An 8,809-nucleotide genomic window follows, 5' to 3' on the forward strand; every position below is an offset into this window, starting at 1 on the left:
TGGGAGGCTGAGGCGGGTGGATCACCTGAGGTCAGGAGTTCAAGACCAGCCTGCCAACATGGAGAAACCCCGTCTCTATTAAAAATACAAAGAATTAGCCAGGTGTGGTGGCGGACGTCTGTAATTCCAGCTACTTGGGAGGCTGAGGCAGGAGAATTGCTTGAACCTGGGAGGCGGAGGTTGCAGTGAGCTGAGATGGCGCCATTGCACTCCAGCCTACGCAACAAGAACAAAACTCTGCCTTAAATAATAATAATAATAATCATAATCATAATCATAATAGTCTTGAGATAATCCCATGAGGACAGATAGCAGCATCACTACCCCATCTACAGAAGAGAAGATGGAGCCTCAGGGGAGCCAAGTTCCAACCACAAAACTTCTCACTGTTTCAGTCAGCTTTACCCTGCACAACTAGCTAGTTGCAGAGTTTGTGGCATCTGAGCAGATAAATGTTTTACCGTGTGCAGGGATTGTGTTGGTTGTTTTTTTTTTTTTTTTTTTCCAGGGTCTACTTAACTCATGGAGCATGGGACACATGGGACACTCTGCTGTAGCTGACTATTACCATGCAGGAATGTAGGTCCAGGTCTTCCAATTTTTTAAGAGAATTCAGACATTTCTATTTGCACACAAGGTCTGATATTTCAATGTTGGTTCATCTGGAAAAAAAAGAAATCAAAACATTGTGTGAACTAGGTACACTGGCCGTCAGTGTGAGACGTCTGCTTTAGCTCTGTGTGCTTGGCCTAGAGTCCTCATCTCTTTTGTCTACTTCCCTCCATCTGAATCATTTGCACTTTTTGGGGGGAGTCTTGCAAATGAAAGATAGCAAGGGAAACTTGGTTTTTGTTTTTGTTTTTTTCAGCATCCAGAATTGTGGTGAGCTTGATAGTAGGTAGCTGGAGGGTGTGGGGGCAGGGCAAGGAAGAGCAAGGAAGGAGAGGGGAGATGCCTGCCACGGAGAGGAAATGAAAGCACAGAGCTGACAGCACTCTTAGTAAATATTAAATTGTAATGAAACAAAGAGTAATAGGCCACAGAAACTGCGATAAAGAATGCCAGTCGTTTAGTATATTTTAGCAGGCAGCTGGGTACCAGAGCCTAACACATCTCTTCTGACATTGCAGACAGTTTCACTATGCTAGGAGCAAAAACCTGAGTAATAAATAAAAAGCAAATGTTTTTGCTATTAAAGAAATAAATGAATGGTAGAATGAGAATGACAAAAGAATGAAAGAAAGAAATTCTATTTCCATCGTTCTAAATGTTACATCTCATGACCAGATAAGAGTTCATTAATTAGCAGCAAGAGATTTTGGAAATAACCGTAGTATAAATGGTCTCTGCTTTGCATTTGGTAATGAAAGTGCTTTGAATGTGACACTTTAGTAATTCTGACATAATATTTCTTAGTTTCTATTGTGTACGAAGTACCAGGCACTGTGGGGAGAGGCAAGGGAAATGGTGGGTGTAATCGTTTCTTCTGAGCAGTTTACAGTCTAGTGGTATTAGATTTTCAGGAAGGTCGAAGCTCCCTCCAAAAGCCCATGTCAAATCTTAAACAGTTTCAAGCAATAAAAAAGCTATGTGCTAGATACCTTTTCCAGAAAACGTATCACTTTGCATTCATCTGAACATAATTCAAACCACATTTACCAAAACTCCGGTTACTCTGCTATACAGCCACTTTGCTTTTATGTTTCTGTAAGAAAATGCAAAGAATAGCACTTTTTTGGAAACATCTTTAAGATTTTTTTTTTGTTTTTTTTGAGACAGAGGCTTTTGCTGTCGCCCAGCTGGAGTGCAGTGGCGAGATCTCGGCTCACTGCAACCTCTGCCTCCTTGTTCAAGCGATTCTCCTGCCTCAGCCTCCCGAGTAGCTGAGACTACAGGCACCTGCCACCATGCCCAGCCAATTTTTGTATTTTTAGTAGAGACGGGGTTTCCCCATGTTGGCCAGGATTGTCTCGATCTCCTGACCTGGTCATCTACCCGCCTCGGCCTCCCAAAATGCTGGGATTACAGGCGTGAGCCATGGCGCCCAGCCAAGATTTTTTTTATAATTAATTTTCTTTTTTTAAAAGAGATGAGTTCTTGCTCTGTCACCTAGGCTAGCATGTAGTGGTATAATCATAACTCGCTGCAGCCTCGAACTCCTGGGCTCAAGCGATCCACTCACCTCAGCCTCCTAGGTAGCTTGTGACTACAGGCACACACCATGGCTAATTTTTTATATTTTATAGAGATGGGGTTTAGCCATGTTGCCCAGGCTGGTCTCAAACTCCTGAGTTCAAGCAATACTCCTGCTTCAGCCTCATAAAGTGCTGGGATTACAGGTGTGAGCCATCATGCCTGGCTATCTTTAACATTTTAAACAATAAAATGCTGTTTACATTTATCCAATCTTAAGGCTCTCTGAGTCTGGGCTGTTACTGGATACGGTGATCCTTACTCCTAACCCATCCTCCTTTCTTCTCCCTCCCTTCTTTTTATATTATACTCACACTATCATGAATTTCAGACATTTATTAAAAATGCTATCACACCTCTCTTTCCATTCCTTTTCCCTTTCAATACAGCAGACCTGTCCTCAAGTTAGGGAGTCACACCTGTTCACTTCCCAAGCCTGACACTAATCATTAGGAAGCATATTTCAAAAAAAAAAAAAAAAGTACAGTGGTGGCAGTACCACCCAGTGAGAAGAATGAATTCCAAATGCTGTCAAAATAAAGACTGGTTTGATTAATGCCAGTATTCACTTTATTTTCATGGCTTCCCCTGCAGGGTCAAAAAGAGCAGCCCAGGGCCAGAGAATATGTGTTGACGCTAAGGGGCACCTTTTAGCAATGCACATTTTTAAAAGTAACATCTAAGTTACTTGACATGTTATCAAGAGATTGCCTTATATCTATCAAGAAGCTTTAAGGCTCATTTCCTACCAAGACATCCCCAGTACCAAATTTTTTACTCTCTCTTCTGTGACAGCTACAATATCAGTGATGTAATTAATGCAGCATATATTTGAGCTCTCTATGACATCTGTGGAAGTCGAACCCTGTTTTCCAGACAGACACAAAAATCATATGGCTTTTAATTCATTTTTAAGTGGATTTTAATCTTGTATAAAAAATCGAGAACAGGTGATCAATATTCTTGAAGAATCATAAAAACTCAGAACATTCTAAAGAATAAGTACCATTAAGAAAAGTTGATGGGAAATACTAAGCTGAAATCAAACAAGTGACTGTATTTAAAATCACTTGGTTTGCCAAAATAGCTAGAAGAGAAGCTTTGAAATGTTTCCAAGAAAAGAAGTGTTTGAGGTGATGGATATCCTAAATGCCCTGATTTGATCATTACACATTGTCTGCGTATATCAAAAGAAGTACCCCATAAATACATACTATTATTATGTATCGATAAAAAATTTTTTTAAAATCACTTGGTTTGCATTCAATCCCTTAATCAATCTTTGTGAATCTTGATATCATCTCTATGTTTCAGACTACTTCCTTACATCTTCTCAACCATTTTCAAAGCTATTGTGGGGCTTTTAGGAAGCCAGTAAAACAATTCTTAGACTTGCGTGCAGCGAAAGAACAGAAAAATACAAGAGCTTGGTCCAGCTAGATCTTCTTGTTTACTTAAATAAAAATAATAAGCTAACCTGTGTTGAAGAATCCATTGAAATGTCACAAACTGACCTTGCTTTATCTTTCTCGACAGTGTTTTCTCAGAAATCCCCACCATCTTTTTGTCAATTTACAATAGTCAGAGAATTCTTTTATTTTCTTTCTGTGAAAATCAGTAATTGGTAATATTTAATAAATATAATAAGTGTACCTGACATAACCTTAACATTTGACATCTACATTTTAAGTCATTCAAATTACATTATGTCAACTAAAAGCCCATGTTTTATACTGATTTAAAAAAATTTTTAACTTTATATAATTTAGTAAATTATCTCAGGTTTAAAAAAATAATAATTATTAAGCCCAGGGTGGTGTCGCATATCTGTAATGCCAGCTAAGTCTGGAGACTGAGGCAGGAGGATCACTTGAGCCTAGGAGTTAGAGTCCAACCTGGGCAACATAGGGACACCCTCTCAAAAAAAAAAAAAAAAGTGGAAGCGGAGAGAAAAAAATTAGTTACCGTTGTAAACAAATTTCTTTGACAATATCATCATAACCAAACTGATAGGCATTTTCAGTTCAGGATCCCTGTGTATACTGAATGTGGGAGGAAAAACCCTGTGAAGCGTCCCCTCCGCCTGCTTCTGGTCCAAGCTTTTCTTGTGGCTCAGTGGCTCTAGGTTACGTCCATGTGGCTCGGAGCCAACAGAAATGCCTATGGAAAGGCTGTTCTCAACAGAGGGCTGTCTGCCTTTGTGAAAGACGAGAAGACAAAGCCTAATACAGTGCAACTTCTTTAGAACGTTTTCCAGGGAACTGAACATTTTGAATGTTGTACGTGGGAAAACATGCGCCGTGAGAGCAGCACAATGACGGCATTTCACTGTACTTGCACTTGCCAGGCATTCCAGCGCGCCCTGCCTACGAGGCTAACAAATGGGCTTCAACAGGAGATAGCACAGGCTGGGGAAAGCTCTCCTACCCCACCCCCTTTTCTGCTTACACAAAACGGTCAATTATGGCCTTCTGAAACAGAGGCCAGGTCTGTTCTCAAATACCATGCTTTGGAGGAGGTATGATTACTTAAGCGAGCTCAGGTGGCCTAGAGAAAGGCAAAACAGTACCTTTACAGACTGCAAAACAACGCTGAAAGCATGAACAATCATCTCTGAAGGAAGGTAAGCACACAGCTCGGGGTGAGTATCCTCATCTCTAAAGACTGGGAGCAGAAGCTCTCTTACCTTCCCTCTTTGTGCTTTCTCTATTATATGCTATTCCATTACATGCTATCATATCATGGTTCACATATTTGAAACTCCGTCTTCTTATTCATTTAGGTTTATTTCAGATTATACAGAATTTCAGGCCACTGAGGACCAGGTACGGGGGCAGGCCATTCTCTTTGCCTTTCTTCCATTGTGCTGTGAGGCAGCACTCTCCATGAACTGGGATTGGGCAATCTCACTGTCAACTACTGGCTCCAGCCTCGTTACTTTTCTGCAGAGTAACTTGTTTGGTATAGCGCAGGAAATTCTCCTTCGCCAGGGTTTTCAGTTATCTAAGAGCATCTCGGTATTTTTCAGATTACCAAGAATCTGTGGCAATGTGACTGTGACTCAACAGATAAAGCAACCAAGATAGATGGCTGATGGAGACTCTGTGTTTTCTAAGCATGTATGATAAGCACTAGGAGATAAAAAAAATAATCAATCAATGGAACAAGGCAGGAATGAGAAGAATGTTTCTACTTTAAAATCTAGCATAAATTTTGTCCTTAAAATCAGAGAAAATATAAAGAATCTGGAAACTTTTAAAATACAAAATCAAGAAAAGTCTTGCTTAAATAGATGAGTATATGGTTTCAGACACAAATAAATGTATGTATGTGTGGGGTTTTCCTTTTCTGTTAGGATTAAGTAACTTTTTGGAGCAAATTTATTTAGAAGTTGATTATTCAGTTTGTGTATAAAAATCTACTTTTTATAATTCTTTTAAAAACCATAAAATGCACAATATTAGATTTTAAAAAAAAACACAAATAATATTTTTAACTTCTCTAAATGCTAGGTTCTAGAGCATAAGTGTTCTAACAAAACTGATCAAGTCCTGGTCACTGAAGTGGAGTGCCCTAAAAGGCCTCAGAGAATACAGGAATGAAAGAATGAGGCAACCAAAGGTCAAAGTCTGGGTAACTTCCAACTCTATGTCCACCAATCCCGCCTTACCACACCTCTTATGGATCAGCCATTCTTCCACCATGCAATGGGTTGTACGGAGTCAGTTTTGATGCTTAACAGGCTGGAGCAGCACTATAAACGGCTGAAAGGCTGGGCGCGGTGGCTCAAGCCTGTAATCCCAGCACTTTGGGAGGCCAAGGTGGGTGGATCACTTAAGGTCACAAGTTCGAGGCCAGCCTGGCCAACATGGTGAAAGCCGTCTCTTCTAAAAATAGAATAATTAGCAGGGTGTGGTGACATGCACATGTAGTCCCAGCTTCTTGGGAGGCGGAGGCAGGAGAATCCCTGGAACCAGGGAGGTGGAGGTCGCGGTGAGCCGAGATCATGCTACTGCACTCAGGCTTGGGCAACAGAGCAAGACTCTGTCTCAATGAAAACAAACAAACAAACAAACACGAACAAACAAAAAAAAACCAAAACTGAAAGTTCAATATTTAACATTCTTGCTCTTAAAATACTCCTGGTGCTGCTGAGGACTTCTCATTGGCTACCTGTAACCTGTATCCCTACCTCCTGGTGTTCATGCCCTTTGTAATGCCCTCCCCTTCAGTGTGAGCTGGGTTTTGTGAACTTGTGTCTAGCAAACAGGATGGGGCAGAGGTGATGAAATGTCACCTTTAAGATTAGGTTACAAAATAACCGTGGCTTCTGTCTCAGGTGCCCTCTCATTTTCTCCATCTGAAGGAAGCCAGCTGCCTTTTTTTTTTTTTTTTTTTGAGACAGGGTCTCACTCTGTCACCCAGGCTGGAGTGCAGTAGCGCGATCACTCTCATTGCAGCCTCGACTTCCTGAGTTCAAGTGATCATCCTGCCTCAGCCTCCCAAGTAGCTGGAACATACCATGACACCTGGCTAATTTTTGTAGATAGAGTTTTGCCATGTTGCCAAGGCTAGTCTCGAACTTCTGAGCTCAAGTGATCTGCCCGTCTTGGCTTTCCAAGGTGCTGGGATTACAGGCAGGAGCCAGGGTGCCCAGCCTCGGCTGCCATGTTTTGAGCTGCTCTATGGAGAGGCACACAGTGCACTCCAATACCCCTCCAAGGAACCAAATCCTGCCGACCATCATGTGAGTGAGCCTGGAATCAGATCTAGCCTCTTGAGTCTTCATATAAAACCTCAGCCCAGGCTGGGCGCGGAGGCTCACGCCTGTAATCTCAACACTTTGGGAGGCCGAGGTGGGCGGATCAGGAGGTCAGGAGATAGAGACCATCCCGGCCAACACAGTGAAACCCCGTCTCTACTAAAAATACAAAAATTAGACGGGCCTGGTGGCGAAGGCCTGTAGTCCCAGCTACTCCGGAGGCTGAGGCAGGAAAATGGCGTGAACCCGGGAGGCGGAGCTTGCAGTGAGCCGAGATCCCGCCACTGCACTCCAGCCTGGGAGACAGAGCGAGACTCCGTCTCAAAACAAAACAAAACAAAAAAAAACACCTCAGCCCCAACTGACTGCTTGCCTGCAATCTTATGAGGGATCTTGGGCCAGAGGCACCTCGCTGAGCAGTGCCCAGATTCCTGACCCACAAAAATTGTGAAATGATAAATATTTGTTGTTTTAAGCCACTAAATTTTAGAGTGATTTGTTATTCTGCAACAGATAATGAACACCCCAGTTTTGTTCAGTTTCAGCCTTCCATCTCCTGCGGCTGCCTTCTCTCGCCCTTTCTCTCTCATAGCTGTTCCAACCCCCACATTCTTTTTACTTCTTTTGTGCAAAAGTTTAAAACTATCTCCTTTAGGCTGGCCCTTTTAGGCTATGCCCTACAGGCTTCTCCTCCTTTACTTTCAATGGCCTAAAAATAATAAAGAAAGGTTTCAACCTAAGTGAAACTTTAGCGCTAGCTGTTATGAGAACAATTTTTTCAACTTATATTAAGAAAGTGAGTTATCCAAAATAAATAACGTATCTATGACTTCATCATTTCAAAAATACCTTTGCTTTTGTACATTTTATAAAGTCGAGATTAAAAATCTTGATTAAATAATCAACTCCTTGAGTAATTAAACTTTTTATAGTAATTATACAAATTATTTTTAAATATTTTATCTGGAATATTTTTATCTTTCGCCTACCATTTTATGTGGATTATTGCAATATGTTCTTGTGTGAGATGTGTCTACATCTGAAATCCTCAACTTTCCAGCCTTCTGGGCTCAGCTATAACTTTTTTTTTCTTTTTTGAGACAGTCTCACTTTGTTGCCCAGGATGGAGTACAGAGGTGCAATCTCTGCTCACTGCAACCGCTGCCTCCTGGGTTCAAGTGATTCTTCTGCCTCAGCCTCCGGAGTAGCTGGGACTATAGGCAGTCGCCATCACAATGACCCATTTTTGTATTTCTAGTAGAGATGGGGTTTCACCATGTGGACCAGGTTGGTCTCAAACTCCTGAACTCAGGTAATCCATCCACCTTGGTCTCCCAAAGTGCTGGGATCACAGGCACAAGCCATCGTGCCCAGCCAGCTCAGCTATGACTTTAACACCCTAAAGAAAATGCCTTGTGCCACCCTTGTCCCATTCATCACCTTGAAAAATGTTATACTGGAGGTAACAAATAACTTAAAATTAGGCTTTTCCTCCTGGATGTCTGGAGCACAGAAAAACCCTCATGAACTCCCCTTCCAGGGCTGTGTGTCCCTCCCCACCTGCCCCCATTTTCCCCACACTCTTCTTGTCCATCTTGCTGTTTTTTCCCCCAGTTCCAAAGCTCCCAAATTCATTCCCCACCACAACATTATTTCTCCTTAATACAGGGCCTTTTGAGTTGATTTTGTTTAACTTCTCCCATCTAGGTTGTGTGATAGCGGGGAAGGGAGGGGCCTCCGCTTCCAACACAAAGGAGGTCCCAGACCCATTTGTGTTTTCTCCTTCCTTCCTTCCTTCCTTCCTTCCTTCCTTCCTTCCTTCCTTCCTTCCTTCCTTTCTTTCTTTCTTTCTTT

Source organism: Colobus angolensis, unplaced genomic scaffold (assembly GCF_000951035.1).
Source record: "Colobus angolensis palliatus isolate OR3802 unplaced genomic scaffold, Cang.pa_1.0 Scaffold5, whole genome shotgun sequence".
NCBI classification, from domain to species: domain Eukaryota; kingdom Metazoa; phylum Chordata; class Mammalia; order Primates; family Cercopithecidae; genus Colobus; species Colobus angolensis.